Raw genomic sequence first — 18,884 nt, 5'->3', positions numbered from 1 at the left:
ATGTGTGCCAAATTTGGTTAATATCGCTTCAGGTATAGATATAGCTCCCATATATATCTTTCGTCCGATTTGGGCTTATATGGCCTCAAAAGCCAGAGTTTTGCCCTGACTTGCTTCAAATTTTGCACATGGAGTACGTTTAATAGTATCGGTATGTGTGCCAAATTTGGTTGAAATCGGTTCAGATTTAGATATAGGTCCCATATATATCAGCTCACATTTATATATAGCTGTCATATATATTTATAACCGATCTGGTCAGAAATGACGTATTTATCAACCGATCTTCTTCCAATTTCGTATAATCGAATATTTTGTGAGCTTCCGCCCGATTTACCCTCCTATGGCCTCAGAGACCAATCTTTTGTTCCGATTTACGTGAAATTTTGCACAGGGAGTAGAATTAACATTAACAAGTATATACGGCCGTAAGTTCGGCCAGGCCGAATCTTATGTACCCTCCACCATGGATTGCGTAGAAACTTCTACGGAAGACTGTCATACACAAATTTCAACTCACATGGTGGTTAAATATCATATGCTACCACCACGTACCAAATTTCAACCAGATCGGATGAATTTTGCTTCTCCAAAATGCATCGGAAGTCAAATCTGGGGATCGGTTTATATGATAGGAACCAATTCCTGCATGGTTGTTGGATACCTTATACTAACATCACGTACCAAATTTCAACCGAATGGGAAGAATTTTGCTCTTCCAAGGTGCTCCGGAGGTCAAATCTGGGGATCGGTTTATATGGGGCCTATATATAATTATGGACCGATATGAACCAATTTTTGCATGGTTATTAGAGGCCATATATTAACATCACGTACCAAATTTCAGCTGGATCGGATGAAATTTGCTTCTCTTAGAGGCTCCGCAAGCCAAATCGGGGGATCGGTTTATATGGGGGCTATATATAATTATGGACCGATATGAACCAATTTTTGCATGGTTATTAGAGGCCATATACTAACACCATGTACCAAATTTCAGCCGGATCGGATGAAATTTGCTTCTCTTAGAGGCCTCGCAAGCCAAATTTGGGGGTCCGTTTATATGGGGGCTATACGAAAAAGTGGACCGATGTGGCCCATTTGCAATACCGTCCGACCTACATCAATAACAACTACTAGTGCCAAGTTTCAAGTCGATAGCTTGTTTTGTTCGGAAGTTAGCGTGATTTCAACAGACGGACGGACGGACATGCTCAGATCGACTCAGAATTTCACCACGACCCAGAATATATATATACATTATGGGGTCTTAGAGCAATATTTCGATGTGTTACAAACGGAATGACAAAGTTAATATACCCCCCATCCTATGGTGGAGGGTATAAAAATGTCCACACCGAATTTGGTTGAAATCGGTTCAGATTTAGATATAGCTCCCATATATAGCTTTGGCCCGATTTACTCTCCATGGCCCCAGAGACCAAAGTTTTACCCCGAGTTACGTAAAATTTTTCACAGGGTGTAAAATTAATATTATAAATATGCCCACCGAATTTGGTTGAAATCGGTTCAGATTTAGATATAGCTCCCATATATAGCTTTCGCCCGATATACACTTCTATGACGCCAGAGGCCAGATATTTACTCCGAGTTACGTGGAATTTTGCACAGGGAGTAGAATGAACATTATAAATATGCGTACCGAATTCAATTGAAAGTGGTTCGGATTTAGATATAGCTTCCATATATATCTGTCGTCCGATTTACAGATATGACCACCGTAGATTAAAATTTTCCTCCGATTAACTTAAAATTGTGCACAGGAAATGGAAATAACATTGTTACTATGAATGCCAAATTTAGTTGAAATTGGTTCAGATTTTGATATAGCTGTCATATATATCCTTCGTCCGATACGAACTTATATGGCCCCAGAGGTCAAATTTCACGCCGATTTACTTGAAGTTTTGTACAGAAAGTAGGACTAACATTTTTGCAACACATGCCAAATTTGGTTGAAATCGGTTCAGATTTAGATATAACTCCCATATATATCTTTCGCCCGATTTAGATTCGCATGACCACGGAGGCCAAAGTTTCATTTCGAAAATTTTGAAGTTTTGCACTGAGCGTTCAATTAAAATTTTAGCAATGTACGCCAAATTTTATCAAAGTCGGCTCAGAATTAGACAAAGCCCCCATATATATGTTCTTCCGATTTTATCAAATATGGCCAAAATACCCACATGTTCCTTGTAAAATCGTCACTGTTAAGTTGAAAACTCGCAAAAATGATTCAAATTTACCTATACTCTAATTAGTACACCCAGAAAAAAGTGCCTTCGAAACTAAAGGAAAAAATTTTCATCAATATAGTTTATCCATTTTATTTCCATTAAGGTAAATTTTTGTGAAAAATAATAAAATTTACTCGTTTCAGTAAAAAATCCTAAACTGTAAGCAGTTAGGAATAGTTCATTAACTAGAATAAGGCATGGAATTTTACTCATAATATTTTCTTCGCTGGGTATAAGAATTTACTACTGAAAAAGAAAATTTTATTCACCGATAACAAAGCATTCGTAAAAATAAACAAAAACCGAACTAAAACCAAGTTTCTTAAAAATTAGTAAAATTTCTTATAAAATGATAATTGCGACTTCCTTTATAATAGAAAGTTTTTCATACATACGAACAACACTTGGCATAGAAAAATATTTTAGTTCATTCGTACTAAGAAGTATGCAATCCTTTCAAAACTTAAGGAAACACACTTGTTAGAATATAGGAAATTTTCCTAAATTTCTATTGTCTACCTGTAATCGATACCTGTCATCGTAATCGATGTGTTTGCGCGTGGGTGTAATCGATATATTTGCGCGTCGGTTGTTTTTTTAGTTGGAATCGCGTTGTTTTGGTATACGGAGAGATTGTTAAAAAATAATATGGTAAAATAATATAATAAATAACAAATAGAATATATAAAATATTTGTTATTTTAAATTAGTGAGAAAAATTTTCGTTTTTTTAAATAAATCTATCAATGTTCGTGATAGTGTATAAAGAAAGAAAACACCAGCAGAATAACAACCCTTTCATTTGTCTTCATTTTGGAATCTTCAATTATCAGGTAATATTCAGTGACGCTAACCTTTTGCAACAAAAATGTTTTATGATTTTTTATATTTGTAGGTATTGAAATTGTAAAAGGAGGACAAAATCGTTAGGCAGCAACTTATTAAAAGTGAAAAGTACAAGAAGAAGAAAAAGTGCGTTTTACAGTTGATAATATCACACGGAAATTGGAAATAGTGGAATAATAAACTAATATTTCAAAGAGATTCGATGCTGTTGATTCTTAATAAATATATTCAATATATTAATAAAACATGTCTTTTATTGAAGATAAAATTGCTTATAGAAATAAATAAAATTGTATTTAAAAACGAAGGTAAGCAGTTCTAATTATGAAGTAAAAGTTTTACCACAAATGTGTAAGATTTGTCGAAATGAATGAAAAAATTTCAATAAAATCATTCCATATATGAATTCAAATTAGTTAAATTTTTTCATTCTGTAGTATAGTGGTATATAAATATAGGAAAATGTTAACTAATATATGGAATGCATTATTCCTAATTTCTACGAAAATCACATCGTTCAAACAAATAAAAATGTCTTTGGCGCTATACGAAGTTCAACTTTCTTCACAATGAGTTCATTTTAACTTAAAGAAGGGGTCACTTTTTTCTGGGTGTATATATCGACCTATAAATAGTAAATGCCGATTTGCTAAATTTTATGCAATTTAAATATTTCCGATATTTTTTACTAACATTGTGGTCCGTCCCGGTCATCAACCAATTTAAATTTTAAGTCCAGACATTTTGTGAAAGTTTAAAAAATCTTGTCCAAATCGGTTCATAAATATTTCTAAATGGGAATATAAACCTTTATATAGTTTTATATATAAAGGTTTATATAGTGTAATATAGTCGGCCCCGCCCGACTTTAGACTTTCCTGTGTGTGTATGTCCAGATCGAGTGATATTTAAATGTATATATTTGGGACAAACCTTTATATAGCTCCCAACACATTTGGCGGATGTGCTATGGTATCGAAAATTTAGATCTACAAAGTGGTGCAGGGTATAATATAGTCGGCCCCGCCCGACTTTAGACTTTCCTTTCTTGTTTAAATTTAAAACACAACCTTTTCTAACTGAGCCAACGGCGTGCACTGGTTAGCATGCCCGCCTTGCATACACAAGGTCGTGGGTTCGATTCCTGCTTCGACCGAACACCAAAAAGTTTTTCAGCGGTGGATTATCCCACCTCAGTAATACTGGTGACATTGCTGAGGGTTTCAAAACTTCTCTAAGTGGATTCACTGCAATATGGAACGCCATTTGGACTCGGCTATAAAAAGGACGTCCCGTGTCATTGCGCTTAACATGGAATCGGGCAGCACTCAGTGATAAGAGAGAAGTTCGCCAATATGGTATCACAATGGACTGAATGATCTAAGTGAGCCTGATACATCGGGCTGCCACCTAACCTAACCTCTTCCGAGTTTGAGTAAAACGTTAATTGTATCACTTTATTTTTTAATTAAAAATTTAAGAAAATTGCAATCATTGACTTAACTAACATAATGTTTCTATCTTGATTAAAAAGTTAATTGTATCAATTAATTTATTAATTGAAAAATGTTTCAACTTCAATCAACTTTTAATTTTCTGTTTAGAATGCATTAAAAATCAAAAAATAAATATAAAAATTATTTATTTAGAAAAATAGTAAAATTTTTTTAATTCACATCCAAAACACTGAATTTGGATCACACCTTAAGAAGTGATGCAAATGCAGTGCACGGGCTGTTGAAATGACGCTTTTTCTTTTGCTTGGAAACTCCCCAGCAAAAAAATGTGGAATTTCTTCTAAAGGCACAACTTTAAAAACATTTCCAAAAATGTCCTCCCGAAGATGTTCTTTATTTTAACTACACAGGAAGTTCTTTTAAATACATTTTTTCGTTTAGGTTAAAAACAGAATAATAATCTATAAAATGGAATAAATTATTTCAATTTCGTCGACAAAAATGCTAAATCCAATCCAAAAAAAGTGAGAATTTTTTGAAAATATTTGAGGTCAAACGTTTCAGACAAGCGTTAGAATTCATACAAAATCATAAAACAATTATAAAAATTATTTATTTGGCAAAATATCACAAAATTTGTTAATTCACATCCAAAACACTGTATTCGGATCACAACTTAACACGTGATGCAAATTCAGTTCAACGGCTGTTGAAATGGTGGACATCCATTCTATGACAAGCCCATATTAAACTCATCGCTTCTGTGCCAATTTTGCACAATTTCCGGATCCAAAAAGAAAATTTTCATTGCGCTGGGTACTTTTAGGTTAGGTTAGGTTATGTGGCAGCCCGATGTATCAGACTCACTTAGACTATTCAGTCCATTGTGATACCACAGTGGTGAACTTCTCTCTTATCACTGAGTGCTGCCCGATTCCATGTTAAGGTCAATGACAAAAGGGACCTCCTTTTTATAGCCGAGTCCGAACGGCATTCCACATTCCAGTGAAACCACTTAGAGAAGCTTTGAAAGCCTCAGAAATGTCACCAGCATTACTGAGGTGGGATAATCCACCTCTGAAAAACTTTTTGGTGTTCGGTCGTAGCAGGAATCGAACCCACGACCTTGTGTATGCAAGGCGGGCATGCTAACCATTGCATCACGGTGGCTGGGTACTTTTGGCATAGGTCTTACCTCCAGATTTTAAATTCCAAAAAAATCGAATAAAACTTGCGGCTTACAGTCCCTAAAGAAGTCAAATCGGGAGATATGGTTTTTATGGCGGCTATATTAAAACATGGCCCGATATAGCCCATCTTCGAACTTGACCTGTCTGCAGAAAAAAAAACGAATTTGTACAAAATTTCAGGACGATAACGTCCATATTGAAGATTGTAGCGTGAGTGTACAACAAACTGAAATCGTTAGATCGTCCTAGAATTTCATCCCTATTATGAATATACATATAGACTTTATGTTGTCGGAAATCGATTTTTCGATGTGTGTGTGGTGGGTATAAAAAAACGAATGTGGTCTTGATTGGTACAATTCAATTCTTAAGCAAAATTTCTTCTGTAACATTTTGGGATTTGGACTTATTTTGTCGTATAGCCATAACAATAAGCCAGACAATATTGAATTCTCGGACTCAAATATAAGCGATTTAAATTCGGCCAAATTTTGTGAATTCGGGTGCCCAGTACATGCAAAAACAAAAAAAAACGCCAATTCGTAAAATGTTTGCAAATGCCTTTGCCAAAACAGACCTGAATTTTTCAATGCACTATAAGCCGAATGACCAAGTTGGTATACGCGGCGGCCATCCTATAATAGTGCGGTATAACAACTTTAACTTTTCGCATGCAATGCAATTGATAGACGACGGACAACAACGACGCCATCAAGCACAACTATGCAGACGATCCGATTTTATTTAGTTCTATTTGAATTCTTGTTGACGCTGCAATAGTTGTTGCTGTTGGCTTTCTAATGAAAGCAAACCCATCTAAACGAAGGCGCATAATGAATATGGGAACATTGGGCCAACAGACAGAACATCATACCGACATTCCGACCAACAGATTTAGATATAAATTGCAATCAAATCCCAGACCTACAACAGCAACAGAGACAAATTACACACATTCAAACGAATGAATTGATATAGAAGAGAGAGAGAGAGAACAAAAGAGAAAAAGCAATTTTAAAGAGTGTGGCCAGTATTGGGGATTATTATCATGAATTTGGATGTAATTTTACAAAAATTTTGGCAATTTTTTGATATTTCGTTTATAGCCAGTCAATTCAATTACGAAATTAATTAATTTTATTAATTATACCCCAAACCACATAATTATCAGAGTATAATAACTTTGATCACCCAAACAATGTGCCTACCAGAAATACAGATTTTAGACCCCAGTCAGAATTAGTCGATTCTAGCCCTTGGCATCCGTCCGTCCATGTATTTGGTGTTCGCAGGAATCCGGTCGCATTTATTAACCGATTTTGATGAAATTTTGTACACGTGTGTTTTTGGAACGAAAGCAATTGAATTTGGAAAAAAATCAGATCAAATTCAGATATAGCTCTCATATATATGTATCGCCCGATTTCGACAAATAAGGTCACATTACGCTATTGTACTAACCGATTGTCGCGGGCACATGGAGGACACCTATATATTTATATATCCATGACTGTCAATTTCATGTAAATTTAAGTTTTTATACCCACCACCATAGTAGGATGGGCGGTATACCAACTCTGTCATTCCGTTCGTAAACACGGTTGCCACACAAGCCAAAAATAATCTACCAAAATTTGTAGATAATTTTACCACGAAAGTACCAAATAAAAAAATTTTATTTCGTTCGTTTTGTTCAAATTTTTGTGGTTTTATGAAAAAATAATTTTTCTTTGAAAAAACTATTTATTTTATTTTATGATCACTACTAATAGCGACAATTTATTTGGGTGTATACATATCCCTTGAATTATAAATCTGTCGAAGTTTTAAATATTTTTAGCTTGCAACAACATGGGAAAGTTGCTACTTCTACAAAATGGGAGAATTCAAATTTTTAAAGATATTGACTCAATATTGATATATTTTATTTTTATAGAAAATTTTCTCAAAATTCATTCATTTTCATTTCTATAGAGAATTTTCTTTTATATAGTAAATTCATATCAATATGTATACACTGCGCCACACTGTGGAACAGGGTATTATAAGTTAGTGCATATGTTTGCAACATCCAGAAGGAGACGAGATAGACACATGGTGTCTTTGGCAAAAATGCTCAGGGTGGGTTCCTGAGTCGATATAGCCATATCCGTCTGTCTGTGAACACATTTTTGTAATCAAAGTCTAGGTCGCAGTTTTAGTCCAATCGACTTCAAATTTGGCACAAGCATGTGTTTTGGCTGCGAATAGAACCCTATTGATTTTGGAAGAAATCGGTTCGAATTTAGATATAGCTCCCATATATATATTTCGCCCGATATGGACTTATATGGCCCCAGAAGCCAGAGTTTTACCCTAATTTGCTTAAAATTTTGCACAAGACGAACAATTAGTACTATAGTCAAGTGTTCCAAATTTTATTGAAATCGGCTCAGATTTAGATATAGCTCCCATATATATCGTTCGCCCGATTTACACTCATATGACCACAGTGGCCAATCTTTTACTCCGATTTAACTGAAATTTTACACAGGGAGTAGAATTAGCATTGTAGCTATGCGTGCCAAATTTGGCTGAAATCGGTTCAGATTTAGATATATCTCCCATATGTAGCTTTCGCCCGATTTACACTCATATGACCACAGAGGCCAATTTTTAACTCCGATTTAGTTGAAATTTTACACAGGGAGTAGAAATAGCATTGTAGCTATACGTGGCTGAAGTCGGTTCAGATTTAGATATGTCTCCCATATATAGCTTTCGCCCGATTTACACTCATATGACCACAGAGACCAATTTTTAACTCCGATATAGTTGAAATTTTGCACAGGGAGTAGAATTGGCATTGTAGCTATGCGTGCCAAATTTGGTTGAAATTGGTTCAGATTTAGATATATCTCCCATATATATCTTTCGCCCGATTTACACTCATATGACCACGGTTCAGATTTAGATATAGCTCCCATATATATCTTTCGTCCGATTTGCACTTATATGGCCTCAAAAGCCAGTGTTTTACCCTGACGTGCTTCAAAATTTGCACGAGAGGTACGTTTAACGTTGTCGTTATGTGTGCCGCTTCAGATTTAGATATAGCTCCCATATATATCTTTCGTCCGATTTGGGCTTATATGGCCTCAAAAGCCAGAGTTTTGCCCTGAATTGCTTCAAATTTTGCACATGGAGTACGTTTAATAGTATCGGTGGGTGTACCAAATGTGGTTGAAATCGGTTCAGATTTAGATATAGATCCCATATATATCGGCTCAGATTTGGATATAGCTGTCATATATATTTATAACCGATCTCGTCAGAAATGACGTATTTTTCAACCGATCTTCTTCTAATTTCGTATAATCGAATATTTTGTGAGTCTCGTAAATGCAAAATATCATTCACATCGGTTCAGATTCAGATATAGCTCTCATATATAGCTTTCGCCCGATTTACCCTCCTATGGCCTCAGAGGCCAATCTTTTGTTCCGATTTACGTGAAATTTTGCACAGGGAGTAGAATTAACATTAAAAATGTTCACACCGAATTTGGTTGAAATCGGTTCTGATTTAGATATAGCTGCCATATATAGCTTTCGCCCGATTTACACACCTATGACGCCAGAGGCCAAATGTTTACTCCGAGTTACGTGAAATTTGGCACAGGGAGTAGAATTAACATTATAAATATGCGTACCGAATTTAGTTGAAATTGGTTCGGATTTAGATATAGCTTCCATATAAAGGGTGATTTGTTAAGAGCTTGATAACTTAAAAAAAAAAAAAAACGCATAAAATTTGCAAAATCTCATCGGTTCTTTATTTGAAACGTTAGATTGGTCCATGACATTTACTTTTTGAAGATAATTTCATTTAAATGTTGACCGCGGCTGCGTCTTAGGTGGTCCATTCGGAAAGTCCAATTTTGGGCAACTTTTTCGAGCATTTCGGCCGGAATAGCCCGAATTTCTTCGGAAATGTTGTCTTCCAAAGCTGGAATAGTTGATGGCTTATTTCTGTAGACTTTAGACTTGACGTAGCCCCACAAAAAATAGTCTAAAGGCGTCAAATCGCATGATCTTGGTGGCCAACTTACCGGTCCATTTCTTGAGATGAATTGTTCTCCGAAGTTTTCCCTCAAAATGGCCATAGAATCGCGAGCTGTGTGGCATGTAGCGCCATCTTGTTGAAACCACATGTCAACCAAGTTCAGTTCTTCCATTTTTGGCAACAAAAAGTTTGTTAGCATCGAACGATAGCGATCGCCATTCACCGTAACGTTGCGTCCAACAGCATCTTTGAAAAAATACGGTCCAATGATTCCACCAGCGTACAAACCACACCAAACAGTGCATTTTTCGGGATGCATGGGCAGTTCTTGAACGGCTTCTGGTTGCTCTTCACTCCAAATGCGGCAATTTTGCTTATTTACGTAGCCATTCAACCAGAAATGAGCCTCATCGCTGAACAAAATTTGTCGATAAAAAAGCGGATTTTCTGCTAACTTTTCTAGGGCCCATTCACTGAAAATTCGACGTTGTGGCAGATCGTTCGTCTATTCATGATGAAATGTCAAAGCATACTGAGCATCTTTCTCTTTGACACCATGTCTGAAATCCCACGTGATCTGTCAAATACTAATGCATGAAAATCCTAACCTCAAAAGAATCACCCTTTATATCTGTCGTCCGATTTACAGATATGACCACCGTAGATCAAAATTTCCCTCCGATTTATTTCAAATTGTGCACAGGAAATGGAAATAACATTTTTACTATGCATGCCAAATGTAGTTGAAATTGGTTCAGATTTTGATATAGCTGTCATATATACCTTTCGTCCGATACGAACATATATGGCCCCAGAGGTCAAAATTTCACGCCGATTTACTTTAAGTTTTGTATAGAGAGTAGGACTAACAGTCTTGCAAAACATGCCAAATTTGGTTGAAATCGGTTCAGATTTAGATATAACTCCCATATATATCTTTCGCCCGATTTGATTCATATGACCACTGTGACCAAAGTTTCATTTCGAAAATTTTGAAGTTTTGCACTGAGCGTTCAATTAAAATTTTAGCAATGTGCGCCAAATTTTATCAAAGTCGGCTCAGAATTACACAAAGCCCCCAAATATATATGTTCTTCCGATTTTAGCAAATATGACCAAAATACCCACATGTTTCTTGTAAAATCGTTACTGTTAAGTCATCAAAATTTTATTTCTATAGAAAATTTTGTCAATATTTTATTTCTATAGAAAATTTTGTCAAAATTTTATTTCTATAGAAAATTTTGTCAAAATTTTATTTCTATAGAAAATTTTGTCAAAATTTTGTTTCTATAGAAAATTTTGTCAAACATGTATTTCTATAGAAAATTTTGTAAAAAATTTATTTCTATAGAAAATTTTGTCTAAAATTTATTTCTACAGAAAATGTTGTCAACATTTTATTTCTATAGAAAATTTTGTCAAAATTTTATGTCTATAGAAAATTTAGTCAAAATTTTATTTCTATAGAAAATTTTGCCAAAATTTTGTTTCTATAGAAAATTTTGTCAAAACGTTGTTTCTATAGAAAATTTTGTCAAAAATGTATTTCTATAGAAAATTTTGTGAAAAAATTATTTCTATAGAAAATTTTGTCTAAATTTTATTTCTACAGAAAATGTTGTCAAAATTTTATTTCTACAGAAAATTTTGTCAAGATTTTATTTCTATAGATAATTTTGTCAAGATTTTATTTCTATAGAATATTTTGTCAAACACATCGAAATATTGGTCTCAGAAATTCTAAGTCGATCTAGAGATGTTGGTATGTTCGTTAGTTTGTTGAACTAACTTCCGAACGAAACAGTGAGCCATATCGGTATAGCCCCCTCCTTATCTTCACATTCCATTTTTATATAAAACCCTCATATAAACCGACCCTGAAGATGTTACTTCTGGAGCCTTATAAAGGAATTTGTGATATATATGCGAAAATTGGTTCATAATTATTTAAAGAAGCTTTTACCTTAAATACCTGTAGTTTTCCTATTTCAGGCAGAGCGGATAAAAGCTGCGGTGTCTGGAAGGCCAAGAAGTCAAATTGTTAGATCGGGCTTTACCAAAATATGACAAATCGGATAAAAATTTGGATGTCAAGACGCTTTAGAAGTCAAATCGGTAGATCGGTCCATATTTAGAGGCTATACTAAATCAAAGACCGATACATGCCATATTCGACTTACTTATGAGTGGACCTAAAATACCTCTACATTTTCAATTTCAGGCAAATCGGTTAAAAATTGCGGTGTCAGTGACTCAAGACGAAAACCAGGACCGAGATGGCTCATCTTCGAACTTGATACAAAAGAAGAATCTGTGCCAAATTCCAGCACGATTCTATCATTATTGAATACGATAGCGTGATTACAACTGACGGACAGACGGGCATGGTTATATCGCCTTAGAATTTCTCCTTGAGCAAGACTAAATGTGCTTTCTGTAGTCGGAAATCGGTATTTCAACGTGTTGCAAACGGAATGACAATCTTTCTATACATATTGTGGTGGGCATAAAAAAAAACTTAGACTTTATATACAAGGTGCCAATGCTGACCTTTCCATTCATCATAACAGACCGTTTGAACGATTCACAGCTGTATCTATACGACTGTAACTCTTGGCTTATGTGGAAGTGAAGTTGGTCACAACTTATCCTTTATTCTTGCTATTTTAGAATTTTTGGTTTCTTCTCGTACCATGCCATGGATACAGACAGTCATGGTGGAAATTGCAGCATCCGATATCCGCATTGTGAATATGTTGAGGATCTAAATCTGTAAATTCATTTTTCATGCCTGGTAGCTGCAGGAATGTGTGCTTAGATCCAAAGAAAGCTGAACAAAATAATGCACAGAAATAGATGAACCAAAAATGAGCACAAATATGAACTCAACTCTCTGTGTTTTTGCAATACAAAGTGAACTGGTTGGCTGACTGCAATGATGCATCTCTGTCGGCGGGCGAGGCAACATGGGAGTCTGACAGCGTAAAATTCGAAGAACCACCAAACATCGTTTGGCCCGTCCGTCCGTCCGTCCGCAAGCAGTCGTTTTCTCTAGTTCGATGAACTCGAGAAATGTATTTCATTCATAAAATGTTTCCTCGACTTTCTATGGACCGAATAGCCAGCCAATGCAGTGCAGCGCAGTACTTTGCACCAGCCGAAGCACTAATTGTACTCTGAGCACTAAAGAGAAATGTTGCAATTGCTGGCTGAATTTTTTTGAATAAGAAGAGAAGAACAGTAGGCACTTGATATTTTTGGACATTCAGATTATCGTAAGATCAGGCCTTTATACATGGCTTAAGGCCTGTGAAAATGTTGGGGGAACCATCAAAGGATAGACAGTGGACAGTGCAATGTCGATTGTGAAATTCTGACGCCAGTGAGATGTTCATGAGAAAATGGTACCTCAGAACAGATACAAGAGGGAAATAGCTCTGACAGCGATGCATCGAATATGGGTAAGAGGACGGGTCTGGGTGTAAATGTGGAAGACACCGAGATCCTATTCCGTTTATGGGACCACAGCACAATCCTGCAGACAGAAATGAGTGTCATAACGGAATATATTAAATGGCTCGGAAATAACATGAGGCCACAAAACGTGAACATTTATAGAATGATTGCCAGAGGGCAATGAAGGCAATAGCAGACATTACGGCTCGATCGTGAACCGTATTGGAATGCAAAAGCAAAGCCAATAAAACATTGTGGACCAATGCAACGGAAGGGCTACGAAAATAGGTATACTAATTTTATCACTTATGGGGTCTCAGACCACGGTTGACACAGTTGGTAGGATTCTACGAAAAATGGTACAATCCTACTGCTTGGTTGAATTCTTTATATTTTGGTAGATTTTGCAAAATATTCCGCTCCAACTATGAGACCAAATTTTTTATAGAAATAAGGTTTGACAAAATTTTCTATAGAAATAAAATGTTAACAAAATTTTCTATAGAAATAAAATTTTGACAGAATTTTCTATAGAAATAAAATTTTGACAAATTTTTCTATAGAAATAAAAATTTGACAAAATTTTCTATTTCTTGCTTGGTTGAATTCTTTATATTTTGGTAGATTTTGCAAAATATTCCGCTCCAACTATGAGACCAAATTTTCTATAGAAATAAGGTTTGACAAAATTTTTTATAGAAATAAAATTTTAACAAAATTTTCTATAGAAATAAAATGTTGACAAAATTTTCTATAGAAATAAAATTTTGACAAAATTTTCTATAGAAATAAAAATTTGGCAAAATTTTTTATGGTAATAAAATTTTGAAAAAATTTCCTATAGAAATAAAATTTTAACAAAATTTTCTATGGTAATAAAATTTTGAAAAAAAGTTTCCTATAGAAATAAAATTTTGACAAAATTTTCTGCGGAGATGACAAGATTTTCTATAGAAATAAAATTTTTTATAGAAAAAAAATTTTGATAAAAATTTCCATTGAAATAAAATTTTGAAAACAATTTCTATAGAAATACAATTTTGAAAAAAAAAAATCTATAGAAGTAAATTTTTGACAAAATTTTCTTTAAAACTTTTACCTAAGTAACATCATGACAACATTTTCTATAGAAATAAAATTTTGACAAAATTTTCTATAGAAATAAAATGTTGACAAAATTTACTATAGAAATAAAATTTTACTAAAATTTTCCATAGAAATAAAATTTTGAAAAAATTTTCGATTCGAAATAAAATTATAAAAAAATTTTCGATTCGAAATAAAATTATAAAAAAAAACAAGTAAGGAAAGTCTAAAGTCGGGCGGGACCGACTATATTATACCCTGCACCACTTTGCAGATCTAAATTTTCGATACCATATCACATCCGTCAAATGTGTTGGGGGCTATATAAAGGTTTGTCCCAAATACATACATTTAAATATCACTCGATCTGGACAGAATTTGATAGACTTCTACAAAATCTATAGACTCAAAATTGAAGTTGGCTAATGCACTAGAGTGAACACAATAACATTGTGTAAAAAAATATGGGAAACATTTAAATCTGAAGCAATTTTAAGGGAACTTCGCAAAAGTTTATTTATGATTTATCGCTCGATATATATGTATTAGAAGTTTAGGAAAATTAGAGTCATTTTTACAACTTTTCGACTAAGCAGTGGCGATTTTACAAGGAAAATGTTGGTATTTTGACCATTTTTGTCGAAATCAGAAAAACATATATATGGGAGCTATATCTAAATCTGAACCGATTTCAACCATAACCGATTTCACGCATAGTTACAATGCTAATTCTACTCCCTGTACAAAATTTCAACTAAATCGGAGTTAAAAATTGGCCTCTGTGGTCATATGTGTGTAAATTGGGCGAATGCTATATATGGGAGGTATATCTTAATCTGAACCGATTTCAACCAAATTTGACACGCATAGCTACAATGCTAATTCTGCTCCCTGTGCAAAATTTCAACTAAATCGGAGCAAAAAATTGGTCTCTGTGGTCATATGAGTGTAAATCGGGCGAAAGCTATATATGGGAGATATATCCAAATCTGAACCGATTTCAACCAAATTTGGCACGCATAGTTACAATGCTAATTCTACTCCCTGTGCAAAATTTCAACTAAATCGGAGTTAAAAATTGGCCTCTGTGGTCATATGAGTGTAAATCGGGCGAAAGCTATATATGGGAGATATATCCAAATCTGAACTGATTTCAACCAAATTTGGCACGCATAGTAACAATGCTAATTCTACTCCCTATGCAAAATTTCAACTAAGTCGGAGCAAAAAATTGGCCTCTGTGGGCAAATGAGTGTAAATCGGGCCAAAGCTATATATGGGAGCTATATCTAAATCTGTACCGATTTGGCTGAAATTTTGCACGTTTTTCGAGACACATAAAATATTCGGATGTACGGAATTTGAGAAAGATCGGTTGATATACACGCCAATTATGACCATATCGGTGAAAAATATATATGGCAGCTATATATAAATCTGAACCGCTTTTTCCAAAATCAATAGGGATCGTCTTTGAGCCAAAACAGGACCTTATACCAAATTTTAGGACCATCGGACTAAAACTGCGAGCTGTACTTTGCACACAAAAATACATCAACAGAGAGACAGACAGACAGACGGACATCGCTAAATCGACTCAGAATTTAATTCTAAGCCGATCCGTATACTAAAAGGGTCTATGATTACTCCTTCTTGGCGTTACATACAAATGCACAAACTTATTATACCCTGTACCACAGTAGTGGTGAAGGGTATATTTATAGAAATAAAATTTTGAAAAAAATTATAAAAATAAAATTTTGAAAAAAAATAGGAAAAGAGATATGTTTGTTTTGAATTTATTTCGGCATAAGCCGGCTATCAATGTAAAGCCTTTTTTCGGAGGGTTCAAGTGTGGTTTATTGTTGGGTTTAATGAACTGCCTGAATTTATTCTGATAATTGGTTGATAGTTTTGCTGCAAGTAGAGGATGCTGATGAGGAATGTGGTAATTCCAAAACGTGCGTCCATCCAACTATATTGCAGTCTATAGGGCTTTGCCCAAATAAATGTGACAAACATTCTTTTCCTCTGTTGGTTAAGCTACACTTGTAGTTTAGTCAATGTATGGTTTTAAGCTGCAATAAAAAACAACAACAACAAAAATCTATAGAAAAAAAATTTTTGAAAAAAAAATCTATAGAAATAATATTTTTACAAAATTTTCTATACAAATAAAAAAAATTTGACAAAAATTTCCATAGAAATAAAATTTTGAAAAAAAAAAATCTATAGAAATACAATTTTGAAAAAATTATCTATAGAAATAAACATATGGAAAAAATTTTATAGAAATAAAATTTTGACAAAATTTCTATAGAAATAAAATTTTGAAAAAAATTTCTAAAGATATAAAATTGTGAGAAAAAAATCTGTACAAATAACATTTGGCAAAATTTTCTATAGAAATAAAAATTTGACAAAATTTGCTATAGAAATAAAATATTAATAATATTTTCTATAGAAATAAAATTTTGATAATAAAGGGTGATTTGTTAAGAGCTTGATAATTTTTTAAAAAAAAAAAACGCATAAAACTTGCAAAATCTCATCGGTTCTTTATTTGAAACGTTAGATTGGTCCATGACATTTACTTTTTGAAGATAATTTCATTTAAATGTTGACCGCGGCTGCGTCTTAGGTGGTCCATTCGGAAAGTCCAATTTTGGGCAACTTTTTCGAGCATTTCGGCCGGAATAGCCCGAATTTCTTCGGAAATGTTGTCTTCCAAAGCTGGAATAGTTGCTGGATTATTTCTGTAGACTTTAGACTTGACGTAGCCCCACAAAAAATAGTCTAAAGGCGTCAAATCGCATGATCTTGGTGGCCAACTTACCGGTCCATTTCTTGAGATGAATTGTTCTCCGAAGTTTTCCCTCAAAATGGCCATAGAATCGCGAGCTGTGTGGCATGTAGCGCCATCTTGTTGAAACCACATGTCAACCAAGTTCAGTTCTTCCATTTTTGGCAACAAAAAGTTTGTTAGCATCGAACGATAGCGATCGCCATTCACCGTAACGTTGCGTCCAACAGCATCTTTGAAAAAATACGGTCCAATGATTCCACCAGCGTACAAACCACACCAAACAGTGCATTTTTCGGGATGCATGGGCAGTTCTTGAACGGCTTCTGGTTGCTCTTCACTCCAAATGCGGCAATTTTGCTTATTTACGTAGCCATTCAACCAGAAATGAGCCTCATCGCTGAACAAAATTTGTCGATAAAAAAGCGGATTTTCTGCCAACTTTTCTAGGGCCCATTCACTGAAAATTCGACGTTGTGGCAGATCGTAAGTCTATTCATGATGAAATGTCAAAGCATACTGAGCATCTTTCTCTTTGACACCATGTCTGAAATCCCACGTGATCTGTCAAATACTAATGCATGAAAATCCTAACCTCAAAAGAATCACCCTTTATTTTGATCTAGACGTTTGCTCATGTGTTCTACAAAGTCAATAAACTAAGAAAAAAAACAGAGACCTATTCACTTCCTGTCTGATTTTTTGCATTCCCATAGCATGTGCCCCGATTTGCATGTACTCCGGAAACAGCCTCTGATTTCTTTCTTGCAATTCATACTACAATTGCTTCGTCCCATTAAAATCCTTGTATCTGTAAAAAGCATATTTACATCGGCAGTTGAGAGTGTTTGTCGCTGTAAGTCGTATAGTCATGCCTTCCTTACGTGTCTTGGTCACTTTACTAATACGCTCTCTTAGTTTCTGTTTTCTTGTGGGTTCATCTATGTCTGGAAACTCTATTGTTACGTGCAACCTAATACTTTGTACAACGGCCTTATCCATCAGTGTGCTTGTGATAGTCTCAGGGAAGATTTTTTTGTATCCCTCAGCCTTAATCTTTCGGATGGTTTGAATAGCAACCTTTGCTTCCTTTGGATTTCCAATGTGCCCTCGAACTTCTCAAAACGCCCGCATAACTGTACCCGTCCCGGGGCTTTATAACGACGTCATCAGGACGTACTCTTGCTCATTTTGGGAGTAGGTTCCTTTTCGGTTTTCCCCTTTCGCATCCGCAAGCTTGACGTTCAAAACTTTATTTACCTCTGTAAATGTCAACGCGTCGTTCAATTTCTTTTTAAGCTTCTTTCCTAGCCTTGTTGCTGCTGTGCACTTCGCTTGTTCCTTGGGGGGTCTGAAGTGTAGGGGTAAATCTCACAAAATCCTGACGTATCCTTCTTGGTATGCCGTCTTCCCTATTTTTCTCTGTCATCTTCCAGTTTTTCCAGTAGTTATCGATTATATCATGTAATTCGTCTATCTCGGAGACTCCGAGATAGACGAGGTTCCCATCGATGAGGACAAGGTGGTGAAAAAATGTGTAAAATATGATAAAAGTTTGAGGAATACAAGTTTAATAAATTTGCCATGTAAATTCATCAGCATCAACTGCATTTGACAACAATATAACACTTCAGTTTGATTACCGCACCCAAAATTCCGTTACAGGCTGTAGATTTCATTTTCGGGTTCGTTTGTCTAAAATTCCGTTTCGGAGAAATATGAAACATTTGCTGGTGTGTAA

The 18,884-nt window shown here is 34.8% G+C and overlaps 2 long non-coding RNA genes across 2 annotated transcripts in view; both read left to right on the top strand.

The window, feature by feature from the left end:
• The window catches only part of LOC142234939 (uncharacterized), a 92,239-nt gene that overhangs the window by 64,779 nt on the left and 8,576 nt on the right, over window positions 1-18,884 (top strand). The window lies entirely within an intron of this gene.
• Window positions 2,960-3,349, top strand: LOC142233208 (uncharacterized). Its single transcript, XR_012721356.1, has 2 exons — window positions 2,960-3,091; window positions 3,154-3,349. It is a non-coding gene; the product is annotated as an uncharacterized LOC142233208 (long non-coding RNA).

This window comes from Haematobia irritans, chromosome 4 (assembly GCF_050003625.1).
Source record: "Haematobia irritans isolate KBUSLIRL chromosome 4, ASM5000362v1, whole genome shotgun sequence".
NCBI classification, from domain to species: Eukaryota; Metazoa; Arthropoda; class Insecta; order Diptera; family Muscidae; genus Haematobia; species Haematobia irritans.
The sequence above is the reverse complement of the archived record's forward strand: the minus strand, read 5'-3'. Positions and strand labels throughout refer to the sequence as shown.